The following is a 14368-nucleotide window of genomic DNA, read 5'->3' as shown; positions in this document are numbered from 1 at the left end:
TTGAACCAGGAATGGGAACTCGAGTCAGGTGACTTGAGACTGAGTAGCGAAAATCAGCATTATTCACTGACTTGTGGAGACTTGAGTCACATGCGTGGAAGACTTGAATTCATGGTCTCTGACTTGTGAGTTGCCATCCACTTGGGCAACTCCAGTTGCATGCCAACAGACACAGGTTGTGCCGCCTCCCTATCACACAAAAAACTTTTTGCATTCATCTATCTAATAGTGGCATGAAGTCGCTACTCGTGCGTACGAGCACCAGCAGCAGGGTATGCAATATTCAGAGATGGGCTGGGAAGTGGAGCAGAAAGGTTAACTTTTTTTGTTTGCGCTTAGAAAAATTTGCAGGGGCTTGTGAATATAGTACTTGTTGCAATTCCTTCATCGCAGCCAGGGTGGGATGGCATGGGGGAGGGAAGGGGTCGGCGCATTCTACACTGCTGCCTGACATTGGGATGTGCGGGGACAGCAGGGGAGTGTTTAAAGGGAACCCCAAAGCACCCACAGAGCCTGGCAGCAGCCCTGTTTTCCTCCGCAGAGCCATGGTGAGCTTTTTAAAGGGTGGGGGGCTCATTAGTCAAGTCCTTCTGAGTCACGAAAACTCTCTAGGTGACTCAGAAAGTGACCCTGTAATGACTCATTTTGGAGTCAAGTCGCGGGGGGGGGGCAGAGACTTGTAACTCAACTCGAGTCAAACCGTGCCTGATTTACCCATTGCTGCTTTGTACATGATGTGGTATGGAGGCAAAAGTGGCCTGCATTTCTCCTTACCACCCATTCGAACTTTTATTACTGTATTATTTTTCTTTGGACTACGTATACAGTATATTCACATACAGTAGTTCCAATTTCAACCACATAGACAGAAAAGACCTACTTGCATATATTACAACCTATCAAGACTCAAACAAATACACAGCTAGATAACCACATGTTACTGTCAAAGCATATCACGACTCGTATCGGCATCATTTTCAGACAAAATTTCAAACAATCTAAAACTGCCCATACCTCATTACATTTCCCTTCTCACTACTCTATAATTACACTGCTACCTGACTTATCTATTCCTCACCTCATGCCATCCTTTATTCAGATTACCTGCATCAGATAAAGTTAATCACTTATGACCCCAGCCCCTGTTTAATTTATTTTTCAAATGCTCTACACAAGTCCATCCTTCCATTGTACTAATGGATCTTTTCCTTGTTTCAACATACACTGTCATTTACACCAGACTGGCAATTTTCCAAAATTTTCTTAAATACATATTGAGTCCTCTTTAGGACTTTTCTCTCATCTTTTCATTTCTTAGCATATACTACTCTGGCAGCATGTACAATATTGGTTCTACTTCTAAGATTTCACTCCTTTTTCTTCTAAGAACATAAGAAGAACCCCACTGGATCAGGCCAAAGACCCATCTAGTCCAGCTTCCTGTATCTCACAGTGGTCCACCAGATACCTCAGGGAGCACACAAGACAACAAAAGACCTGCATCCTCGTGCCACTCCCTTGCACCTAGCATTCTGAGGTAGCCTACTTCTAAAACCAGGAGGTTGCACATACCCTTCACAGCTTGTAAACTGTGACGAGCTTTTCTTCTAGAAATCTGTCCAATTCCCTTTTAAAGGCATTTAGGCCAGATGTCATCACTACTTCCTGTGGCAAGGAGTTCCACAGACTAATTCTAAATTAAGTTTTACATAATTCAATAACTACATCAACAGATTCACCACCTGCCCACATCTCATATGAAGGACCAGTTATCCATATCTCCTGGGGGGAAGATCCAAGCTCTGGGAAAGGCTCATCCTATAGGTGCTGTGCTTGTATGAGCTCACCATCACAATGCAACAAGGGAGCAAATGCTTAGAACTTATGCTTTGAAGAAGAACTGCAGTTGTCCCAGAGTGTTTTGCACAGGTTGCTTTCCCCACCATGCAATGCACCATGCAAGAACTGCACACATGGGGCAGGACATTATACACCTGCTAGGTCAGATGCCTGTGCCTCTCCTGTGTGATAAAGTTTATATGTGGTGTACAGAAGTGTAACTACAAAGAAATTGTTCTGATAGATAAATCACCTTGTGTGAAATAGCCCATGATAGCTGGGACATCACGTGGCAAAACTACAGTTCAGACCGAAGTAAGAATAACACTCACATGTTAAGGTAAAGTAACAAAAGTTGATTGAGTCAAGGGCCAAATTATAACCAGAGTTATAATTGGTAAATAGCAATTAGCTGCAAATCGCCTGGAGTGTCAAAATTTATTTTTAGCTCTAAAATTCTGAAGCCTGTCTAAAACGTTTTGGAATATTTTATTGCAGCACTAACTGTTCTGGGGTGATAGGGCGGAATATGTGCTTTTTAATGTTGGCTGGGCACACAAGCCAGGTGGCAGCAACCCCCTTCCTCAACATATTAGAAACGGTCTTATTTTCATGCCGCATATTTCAATGGATTTATGCCTGCTGTTTTCATAATTTGTTCTTGCGTGGTTTAACAGTAACTTTACATTCATCGCACTTTTCAGCTGCACTGATATGCACGCTTAGATCAATGTAACCCTTCAAACATGTTATTTGAAGAGAGGGAGTGGTCACTCAGTCATAGTGCATATGCTGGACATGCAGAAGACCCTGGGTTCAATCTCTGGAATTGCCAGATGGGGCTGAAAAATAAGTATCTGATAGCCTGATCCTGACGGGCTCGCGCTGACCCACTTCCGGCATGCAATGTTGCAAATGTGCCATAAGGTATGCCTGTGACAGCTAGCTCTAGCCCAGTACTGGATCTGGTCAGTGCGAGGCCATGCTGGGCCAGCATCAGTTGGAGGCTGGCTGGATGACACCTAGCACTTTGTGAAAGCACCAGACGGTGGAACAGTAGGCTGGGTTGGGGAGCAAAGCATTCTGGGGCAGGGGGCAAATAAAGGGGCAGGGCAGGGCAGGGGCAGGGGGAAGAGAGGGGAAGGAATGGCGGGGGAGGGAGCGGGGCAGGACTCTGCTCTGCTAGATCTACCCTCCTGGCCCAACACGGGGCTGCTTTATTCTGTGCCAGTTAAATAGCTGGTGCAGAATTGAGTAGCCCCATTGCAGGGTTTCTTACCTTATCCAGAGGAAGGGGACAAATGTCCCCTTTCCCCAAGGAGATGTCAGGAGCTGCCGGCAGCTGCCCGACATCCACAGGATGCAACAGCAGTCATGTTCGTGCCCCTGCAGCCCTGGGCAGCTCAGGACTGGGCTGCCCAACCTTGAAAAACAGCTGCAAATCAGTGCAGACAATACTGAGCTAGATGGACCAAGGGTCTTACTCTGTAGGAAGGAGCTCCCTATGCAACACAGTGAAACTTTCTTCTAAGGAACAGGACTGCACAGGAACAGGCCTGCACTGTTAAAACTACTGTATTTCAAGCTCAACACAACCATCGCTTGAGCAATCCTTATAAGAATCCTCTAAAGTAGGTAAGAATTGCAGGAGGGAGCCTGAAGATTATCTGAGCCAACCTCAGCAAACTTATAGTCAAGGCAAGATCTGAATCAGGAATTCACAATCTTAGCCATTACACTGTGCAGAGGCTCCCCTTTTACTAACGGTTAGCTTCCAGGGCTCTGTTTGTCAATCGTTTTATTTGTAAGTACAGTAATGCCCCCGTCTCTGATGCTGTAGCTGTTAGTTTCACTTGGGTCGTGGCTACATGTTGCAATAGAGCATGGTAAGGGGCTTTTTTAACCCCGCTGCAGAAGAGGCAGACCCAGGGTGATGCGGAGTAAGAACATCTTCAGTCACTCCATCCCTGCCAGCATCCTTAACCATGGATAAGAGATTGACAGGGTTACATAAGAACTATTTATTGTAAACAGATTTGAGTGTCCAAGTGGATTGAAAAGCAAGATGGGCATTTAAATGTAAAACCAACATTCACTCTGGAAGGACACAAATAGTGCTGTAATTTCCCTTTAAGTATACACTCAAGTTGTGTCACAAGCGCTAGCTACAAAACAACAGCAAAGAGAACACCATAGGCAGGCAATAATGGGATAGAAGGCAGGCCATCACCCCCATTGATTGGGATGGGATGTTTGCTCCACGTACAAGTTCTTAGGCAGTTTTCCCTGTAATAACTATTTCAGGGGGTTGATCTCTGCCCAAATAGCCAGGCATAGTTCACAGATAGTAAGAGGCAAAAGAAGACAGTTCAGTCCTGTTGGTGGAAGCCTAACCTTCTAAAGAAGATCGGTTTCCTGGATTGGAGTATATTTCTTTCTGCAGCAAAATAATATATATTTTTGAGTGCCCTCTGTGGGGTATAAATACTATAAATTAAATAATATATCCTGACAAAATGCTTATTCTTCCCCCATTTCCCCCCTTCCCCTGTTTTCTCTCCTGTCATGTTCTCTCCAGAATGGAAGAGAACCAGAATGGTTCTCTGTCATGTTGAACCAGAATGGAACCAGACTGCTGGCGCATAACATTAAAAAGGTGGCAGAGCAGCTTTTAAACTGATCCCTGGGGGAAGGCCGACAGGAGCCGAGGGGCATCCGGTTCGGGACTCCTCATCCCTATGGGATGAGGATGGGGAGGTTAGAGAACAACAAGACAAAGGCAGGGTAGGAGAAGAAATTGGGAAAGGTAGGGTGATGGGATGTGATAGACGGTTTGGCACAATGAGAGGATGCGGGGACAAAGGAGCGAATAAGCAGCCCATCCTGGGGCATTCCGTGTATAAATGCTTTTATGCAAATGCCCGAAGTCTACGAGCAAAGGTGGGAGAACTGGAATGTCTGGTGACAAGGGAAAATATTGACATAGTGGGCATAACGGAAACCTGGTGGAATGCGGAGAATCAGTGGGATACCGCAATCCCGGGCTATAAACTCTACAGGAGGGACAGGCAGGGGCGTGTTGGAGGTGGGGTGGCCCTTTATGTTAAGGAAGGGATAGAATCCAGCAAAGTAGAGATTGAAGGTGGGTCCGACTCCACCGTAGAATCTCTGTGGGTTAAATTACCAGGCTTGAGCAGCGATGTAATACTGGGGGCACGCTATCGTCCTCCAGACCAGAAATCTAATGGGGACCTTGAAATGAGGAAACAGATCAGGGAGGTGACAAGGAAGGACAGGGTTGTAATCATGGGGGACTTCAATTATCCTCATATTGACTGGGTCAATTTGTGTTCTGGTCACGATAAGGAAACCGGATTTCTTGACGTGCTGAATGACTGTGGCTTAGATCAGCTAGTCAAGGAGCCCACCAGAGGATAGGTGACTCTGGATTTAATTTTGTGCGGTACGCAGGACCTGGTTAGAGATGTAAACGTTACTGAGCCATTGGGGAACAGTGATCATGCTGCAATCCGTTTTGATGTGCACGTTGGGGGAAGAATACCAAGCAAATCTCTAACAAAAACCCTTGACTTCCGACGGGCGGACTTCCCTCAAATGAGGAGGCTGGTTAGAAGGAGGTTGAAAGGGAGGGTAAAAAGAGTCCAGTCTCTCCAGAGTGCATGGAGGCTGCTTAAAACAACAGTAATAGAGGCCCAGCAGAGGTGTATACCGCAAAGAAAGAAGGGTTCCACTAAATCCAGGAGAGTGCCCGCATGGCTAACCAGCCAAGTTAGAGAGGCTGTGAAGGGCAAGGAAGCTTCCTTCCGTAAATGGAAGTCTTGCCCTAATGAAGAGAATAAAAAGGAACATAAACTGTGGCAAAAGAAATGTAAGAAGGTGATAGGGGAGGCCAAGCGAGACTATGAGGAACGCATGGCCAGCAACATTAAGGGGAATAATAAAAGCTTCTTCAAATATGTTAGAAGCAGGAAACCTGCCAGAGAAGCGGTTGGCCCTCTGGATGGTGAGGGAGGGAAAGGGGAGATAAAAGGAGACTTAGAGATGGCAGAGAAATTAAATGAGTTCTTTGCATCTGTCTTCACGGCAGAAGACCTCGGGCAGATACCGCTGCCCGAACGGCCCCTCCTAACCGAGGAGTTAAGTCAGATAGAGGTTAAAAGAGAAGATGTTTCAGACCTCATTGATAAATTAAAGATCAATAAGTCACCGGGCCCTGATGGCATACACCCAAGGGTTATTAAGGAATTGAAGAATGAAGTTGCAGATCTCTTGACTAAGGTATGCAACTTGTCCCTCAAAACGGCCACGGTACCAGAAGATAGGAGGATAGCAAATGTCACGCCTATTTTTAAAAAGGGAAAGAGGGGGGACCCGGGAAACTATAGGCCGGTCAGCCTAACATCCATACCGGGTAAGATGGTGGAATGCCTCATCAAAGATAGGATCTCAAAACACATAGATGAACAGGCCTTGCTGAGGGAGAGTCAGCATGGCTTCTGTAAGGGTAAGTCTTGCCTCACGAACCTTATAGAATTCTTTGAAAAGGTCAACAGGCATGTGGATGCGGGAGAACCCGTGGACATTATATATCTGGACTTTCAGAAGGCATTTGACACGGTCCCTCACCAAAGGCTACTGAAAAAACTCCACAGTCAGGGAATTAGAGGACAGGTCCTCTTGTGGATTGAGAACTGGTTGGAGGCCAGGAAGCAGAGAGTGGGTGTCAATGGGCAATTTTCACAATGGAGAGAGGTGAAAAGCGGTGTGCCCCAAGGATCTGTCCTGGGACCGGTGCTTTTCAACCTCTTCATAAATGACCTGGAGACAGGGTTGAGCAGTGAAGTGGCTAAGTTTGCAGATGACACCAAACTTTTCCGAGTGGTAAAGACCAGAAGTGATTGTGAGGAGCTCCAGAAGGATCTCTCCAGACTGGCAGAATGGGCAGCAAAATGGCAGATGCGCTTCAATGTCAGTAAGTGTAAAGTCATGCACATTGGGGCAAAAAATCAAAACTTTAGATATAGGCTGATGGGTTCTGAGCTGTCTGTGACAGATCAGGAGAGAGATCTTGGGGTGGTGGTGGACAGGTCGATGAAAGTGTCGACCCAATGTGCGGCGGCAGTGAAGAAGGCCAATTCTATGCTTGGGATCATTAGGAAGGGTATTGAGAACAAAACGGCTAATATTATAATGCCGTTGTACAAATCGATGGTAAGGCCACACCTGGAGTATTGTGTCCAGTTCTGGTTGCCGCATCTCAAAAAAGACATAGTGGAAATGGAAAAGGTGCAAAAGAGAGCGACTAAGCTGATTACGGGGCTGGGGCACCTTCCTTATGAGGAAAGGCTACGGCGTTTGGGCCTCTTCAGCCTAGAAAAGAGACGCTTGAGGGGGGACATGATTGAAACATACAAAATTATGCAGGGGATGGACAGAGTGGATAGGGAGATGCTCTTTACACTCTCACATAATACCAGAACCAGGGGACATCCACTAAAATTGAGTGTTGGGCGGGTTAGGACAGACAAAAGAAAATATTTCTTTACTCAGCGCGTGGTCAGTCTGTGGAACTCCTTGCCACAGGATGTGGTGCTGGCGTCTAGCCTAGACGCCTTTAAAAGGGGATTGGACGAGTTTCTGGAGGAAAAATCCATTATGGGGTACAAGCCATGATGTGTATGCGCAACCTCCTGATTTTAGGAATGGGTTAAGTCAGAATGCCAGATGTAGGGGAGAGCACCAGGACGAGGTCTCTTGTTATCTGGTGTGCTCCCTGGGGCATTTGGTGGGCCGCTGTGAGATACAGGAAGCTGGACTAGATGGGCCTATGGCCTGATCCAGTGGGGCTGTTCTTATGTTCTTATGTTCTTATGTTCTCTTCCTGGGGAAGAGTCTCAGACCTAACAGAGACCTGTTATCTAGTACTTTGTAAAACACTAGGCACATTCATGGCATTATACTGCATATAAAAAACCCACACTCCTAGTGTGATCTTATACATATTTACTCAGAAGTAAGGGCCCGGCCCTACCTTCCAGCAGCACGACTCTTGCATATGCTGCCAGGGAGACAGCTGCTGTGAAAGTGCAGTAAAGCACTTCATGGCGGCCAGAAGGAGAGGCACCAGTGCAGAGACCAGCGTGGACAAGCGCTGGGCCTCCATGCCGAACAGTGAAGCCCTGGGACCTGCTTGCAGTGAGTCTGCCACCGAGTGGCACAGGGGCATTCTGGGGCAGGCATAGGGAAGGCAGAGAAAGGGTAAAACTGAGTGGGGGCAGGGCAAGCCCTACACGGGGGGCTATTTGTTACTGTGCCAGTGATTGAGCTGGCACAGATCCAAGTAGATCCATAGCGGCTGCTAGAGCTGTACACAGGGTAAGGGAACAAGTGTTCTAAGTGCGACCTCCAGCTGCGCGACCAGTGCGACCTCCAGTGCTACCATGTGGGATATAGCTGTGGGAATTTCAGCTGCTGTATTGCAGCATGGGTAATCTGTTAGGATTGCAATCTGTTAGGATTGGGCTGCCATGTTCAATGTTCATACAGCCCAATTAACTAACGCTACAGCGCTGATCCAGTACTGGTGCAGCTGCAATGCAGTCCCAATATAAGGGAACAAATGTTCCCTTACCTTAAGGAGGGCTCTGTGACTGTCTCCTCACCAAAGGATGCAGCACACACCCCACTGTCATAGCTGCACTGGCACTGGAAAACTGGATAGGATTGGGTCTTCAGTTTATCGGTTGATAAATACCTCTCCCTATATATATTTCTTTCACACAATTTTATATTGGTCCATTTCTTTCACACAAGAAATATATTGGTCCACGGTCACACATTCATTAAAAAAACTATTTCTCCTACTCTCTGAGTTAATAAGAGACTCAGACAAACTATCCGACTAGCATGAAACTGTACCAATGCTTCCTAAAGATTATTTCCAAGCGTCTTGTAAAAGCCATTCAACAATCCTGGCACCTGAGGGCGCTGTTGCAATACTTTTAATTTCCTGAGAAGAACCCCAAGGCAGCTTTGTAGGGAATGCAATGTTGTCTCTTGTGATATCTGTTAACATTCTTGTTTTTACACAGTGGCCCTGCTACTGTTCTAAACAAAGGACAGAGATTTGCTCTAACATGAAAACATTCAAGGCTAACACCACATCATCTAAAATATCTGCATGAAGGAGTGATAAAATAGAGGGGAGAGCAAAAACACTGGCGCTAAATCTAGGAAAAAGACTTCACTTATATCTGGTTTTGCAAATATATATATTTTGCAATCTCTCCCTGTGTTTTAAATTTCATTGCGTTAAATAATGAAGGGAGGGGAACCTTGAATACTCCAGCAAGGCCATGTTATCCACATCCCATCCTGCAATCATGTGTCACTTGGGGAATCCCCCCTTGCGCTTTTCTTCTAGTCTTGCTCTCCTTTCATCGGTACTGGAATATACCCTATTTAATGGCACTATTCACAGCCTGTTTTCTGATTCTGCAAGCCACATCTGTCTTCTTTACCTTGGAAAGTGAAAAGGAAGAGGAAGAGAAAGAGGAAGCAGCTGTGGGCACTGCAGAGTACAGCATCATTTCTAGCCAGGGACTGGACTGGGTCAAGAAGTTCCCAGCAGGTAAGTGACACTCTGAGCACTGTGCTGGCTGCAGAGGAGATTTCTACTGAAGTTAGGATGCAAGGCTTCCTGGAGAGGGAGCAGGTTGACTTCCAAGCTCCAGCTCAGTAGGAACCTCTAGCTTTACAAGTTCTCAATTAAATTTTAAAATTCCATTCATTTCTAGGTGATTGTGTTTGTTTTTTAAAAAAAGAAACTTCTCAGTTTTAACATGATTTTGCTGCCACCTAGTGCTTCAAGGCACTGCTGCCTCTTTGTGAGTGTCACTGTGATTATCCAAAACTGCCCTGGCACACAGCATTGTCCTGGGCTAGCATGGAGGAGAAAATGGTTCTTACCGTGAAAAAGGCACCCAAGTCTGTATTCTTGGAGAATATGGCACTGTATCCACTCAAGGAAGAACCACAACACACCCAAATCTCATCAGAGAAACTATTCAGGAAGATGTGCAATTGCTCACCCTGATCCCAGTGATGGTTGAGGAGTGGAAACCCTGTCCCCAGCCACCTTTGCCTTCCTCCAAACAGACTACGTGTTGACACCCCCATTGCAGTGATTCTCAAGTATTTACTAGCCCAGTTTGAGACACGAAGGGGAAAATCTAGGAATTTTTTTTACCACAGAGATACCCTCACATCAGAGATCAGAATTGGACCATACCCATTTCTTTCCTAGCCGCCCTGGGTCCCTTTAGGGAGAAGGGCGGGATATAAATAAAGTTTATTAATTATTATTATTATTATTATTATTATTATTATTATTATTATTATTATTATTACAGCCTTTGAACTGGAACAACTGAAAACATTCTTTAGAAGCTAATTTTATGGTCCCAGGAAACTTGGGTGTACATCTTGTACCCAAGGGCCAGTTGCCACTTCAGCTGACTCCATGTGAACACAAGACTTACTTTTGAATCTCAGTAAATGCATTTCTGTTATTCATTGTCTTGTATGAGTTCAAAGGCTGCCCATGGGGGAAATCTGAGGCCTTATGAGGTGTCATGATTCCAGAAATGCATAGCTAGAGGTGTTTGAAAACTGTTAATGGGTTTACTTCTGAGTAAAATAAATGTGTTCAGCAAGACAGACTGTAAACCTATCTTAACATAGTCTGGGTTCATCAAGAACAAGAAGCCCCTAAACAGGACACCTGCTGGGATTAACAAGCACCATCTTACTCCCAGGACTGTGGGTACAGGATTATTGCCTTATGCCCAATGTCTACCCAAGATTTTACCCTTCCTTTAGGCATTCTCCAACAGGATCTGAAAAGAAAACGTGTCCACCTCAAAATTCCTATGGGACTTATACGATCAGAGTCTGTAATAAGAACTATAGATTCTGTCCTCTGGTAGACATTAGAAATTCATAACTATGACTATATGATCAAGAGCTAGGATGGTGTAGTGTAGCCGGCCCACATACTGGATCCAGTGCCTGTTGCAATCTGTCCCCTGGGTGAACAGAGCTTTGTGGGGAGTCTCTTGCAATGTGATTACTCCCAAACTGTGCATCAGCCAACCGCTTCCATGTTCTGTCGCCCCAGCAGGCTTTGCACCTAGATTTCCAGTCAGATGTGGCTGGCTAGTGTGCAGTTTGGGAGTAATCAGAGGAACATTGTGTAGGCTCCTCGGCGGAACGGTAAGCTCCATTCACGTCAGGGAAGGGTTTTCCAGCACACAGTGGTCTGTGTTTGGAGACCGCTGGTGTGGTGTTCTGTGAGCTGGACTTAGAATTGGAAGATCTATGTTCAAATGCCCTGGGTGACCTTGGGTCTGTCACTATCTCTCAGCCTAATCTACCTCCCAGGGTTGTTGAAAGGAGAAATGGAAGGAGGGATCTATGTCCTCCTTGGAGAAAGGGTGGTATATAAATGTAATAAATAAAAAAAAATAGTATTTGTGTGCATGCATGTATGTATGCATGCGTGAATGTGAGAGAGAAGTATGATACAGGGAAAAGCCGTCGGGTCTTTGTGACACAAAGTAAGCATCATCTTAAATTTTTAGGCATCTAATCCCAGCACAATGTGATCAAGTTATCGTTGCTGTGGAAAAGCTAATGATGACTTATTTGGCTCCTGGCCAGGCCTCATTACAATTGCAGCACTATGACAAACATAGCTACCAAATAACATTAAGCATTGATATCATCATTGATGCTGCTGCTCATGAGCTGGCTAATTCGGATCCACCATGATCTGCAATGAAAGAGGAAGAATTCCATCCTTCAGTGCTCTCCAGCACTATGAGCAGCAGCAGAGGACATGACCCCATTTAAAAAACTCACTTACTTCCACCACGGTTCTTTCTTGCAGTGGTGTAGCCAGAGGGGGTGCAAAGCACTAAGTTTTACAAGGAGCCTCACCACAGCTTGCAAGTGGCCCCTCCCCTTCCCCTTCCCAGCCATTCCAGGCAGGGAGAGCAAAACAGAGACATACACCTCAGTTTTGCTCCCCCTGCCTGGAAGGTTCTGAAAGGGAGGGGAAGGGGTCCTTGCATGCTGTGGTGAGGCTCCCTGCAAAACTTAGTGCTTTGCACGCTTTCTAGCTACACCACTGCTTTCTTGAAAATGTTTACTCATGATCGCAGAGCCAGCCCAAGACTACCTTAAGTGCGGAAAGAAAGAGCATCTTCATAAAATATTCTGTAATTTGTGTTTGCAAATTGTTGGCAAAAACCATAACAAATAACTTGGACAACTTAAAGCTCCCTGCCAAAGAAAGAAGCCCATAATGGGGGGGTGGGGGGGGAGGATCACACTGATGATGATGAGAAACCAGCCACTGAAACTCCCAAAGGAGACTACAGCCCAGCTGCTTTGATTTTCATTGGGTCTATTAGCTGCTGTCCCTGATTCACTTGCAACCTATTAAGCACATGAAGTAGGGCCATGTACCTTGTGCATACACTGATGAATTAATAATTATTAGCTGATGGACCGATTATTTCAGAACACTGAACCCCACATTTTAGGCAGGTGATATTATACTGGATGTAAATGGAATGTCTAGAATGGGGCTGATGAATCATTCTTGCCTTCCCACTTTGTGGCACTTAACTTTCCTAATACAGTACTGTCATCACAGCTAGCCCATCTAGCTAGCATTTTAAACACAGACAATACAGGCACATAATAATAATGCTAAGGTCAGGCAGCACGGTTTGGGATCTTGCTAAGAGTCTTCTTAGAGTGCTTCCTTGGAAAGACATCACACTTCGTCCCAGGCAAGGAGTCAAAGTCAACATTTAAGACACATGACCTGCATAATTTCCTGGATTCAGCTTCATTAAAGTATACTTAGAGGGCAAAGGCAGAAGTGCTTTTTGTGCCATTTGACTGGGTGTATAAAGCTAGCCTTCAGACAAGGAAGTTTATATTTCAAATAATATTTTTAACTACATGCGGTTGAATACATAGCATCAAGCTACCCTGCCTTTCCTCTACCAGAATAACTGCCTATGAATTGGCAGCATTACCCTCTTGCAGAAGACTCTACCAATTTCTGATCGATACAATTAACAGCAACCTACTCTGAGAAGTATGATTCCCAGTGAACAGTCTCATTTGCTTATTTCATTTATATTCTTCTGACCTTCCATTAGGATAGCATACACAGGCATTGGCAGACCCAGCATATTAGACACCAGGAATGGACCACTCCCACCGCCCTGCCCTTGGCTCAAAGATTGGCTTCTGCGTAGACCTGGCCCCTGCACAGAGATACCCTAGGAGAGGCCAAGTCTACCTGATACTCAGAGTGACAGGTAGCCCTGGGCTTGCATTTGAGCCAGCACCCAGAGTGACAGACGTGTAACGTGGGCACCCAGGATGGAATGCCCCCACCCCCCTCTTAGTACACCACACAGGGGTTCCCAGGAGGTCTCTCATCCAGACACTGTCCAAGTCCAGACTTGCTTAGCTTTAAGGTTGCTGCCTTAAGATAGCTTCAGACTGTGCTGTTTGAATTTCCATGTGCCTGTTGGTCTCCCGACCTAACTGCTAACATTTCCACACTGGCCACCTGAAATCTCTCAAGCAATGTCATAGTATGGCACAGTAAGCACTGTTTTATCTTCCATTTGGGATTCTAAGCATCAGTTAATGCAATTATTAGTTATGTCGGAATCTTTACAGAAGGGTGTTGCCATAGATGGGAGGGGCAATATCCAATGGGCAAGGTTAAAAGAAATGGGAGAGCTACAAGACCAACAACACCTATAAGTAATTTTTTTCCTACTTATGCCACTAATCAGAACTCACTACACTAGCTAACACATAACCATGCAAAGGTAATCAAGGATGTCATTCACCACAAACATACTGTCCTTATAAGTGCAATAGCTGGCCGCAGTACATATTGGGGGGAACATAAGAACAGCCCCACTGGATCAGGCCATAGGCCCATCTAGTCCAGCTTCCTGTATCTCACAGCAGCCCACCAAATGCCCCAGGGAGCACACCAGATGACCTAATCCTGGTGCCCGCCCTTGCATCTGGCATTCTGACATAGCCCATTTCTAAAATCAGGAGGTTGCACGTACACATCATGGCTTGTAACCTGTAATGGATTTTTACTCCAGAAACATGTCCAATCCCCTTTTAAAGGCATCCAGGCCAGATGCCATCACCACATCCTGTGGCAAGGAGTTCCACAGACCAACCACGCACTGAGTAAAGAAATATTTTCTTTTGTCTATTCTAACTCTCCCAAAACTCAATTTTAGTGGATGTCCCCTGGTTCTGGTGTTATGTGAGAGTGTAAAGAGCATCTCTCTATCCACTCTGTCCATCCCCTGCATAATTTTGTATGTCTCAATCATGTTCCCCCTCAGGCGCCTCTTTTCTAGGCTGAAGAGGCCCAAATGCCATAACC

General features: G+C 45.6%; 1 long non-coding RNA gene across 2 annotated transcripts in view; it reads left to right on the top strand.

Annotated features, from left to right (window-relative positions):
* LOC136649728 (uncharacterized) overlaps positions 1-14368 on the top strand; it is a 64374-nt gene that overhangs the window by 35682 nt on the left and 14324 nt on the right. For both annotated transcript variants that reach the window (XR_010794433.1, XR_010794434.1), the window contains exon 2: positions 9341-9490. This is a non-coding gene — a long non-coding RNA (uncharacterized lncRNA). The remainder of the gene's footprint in view (positions 1-9340; positions 9491-14368) is intronic.

This window comes from Tiliqua scincoides, chromosome 4 (assembly GCF_035046505.1).
Source record: "Tiliqua scincoides isolate rTilSci1 chromosome 4, rTilSci1.hap2, whole genome shotgun sequence".
In the NCBI taxonomy this organism is placed as follows: Eukaryota; Metazoa; Chordata; class Lepidosauria; order Squamata; family Scincidae; genus Tiliqua; species Tiliqua scincoides.
The sequence above is the reverse complement of the archived record's forward strand: the minus strand, read 5'-3'. Positions and strand labels throughout refer to the sequence as shown.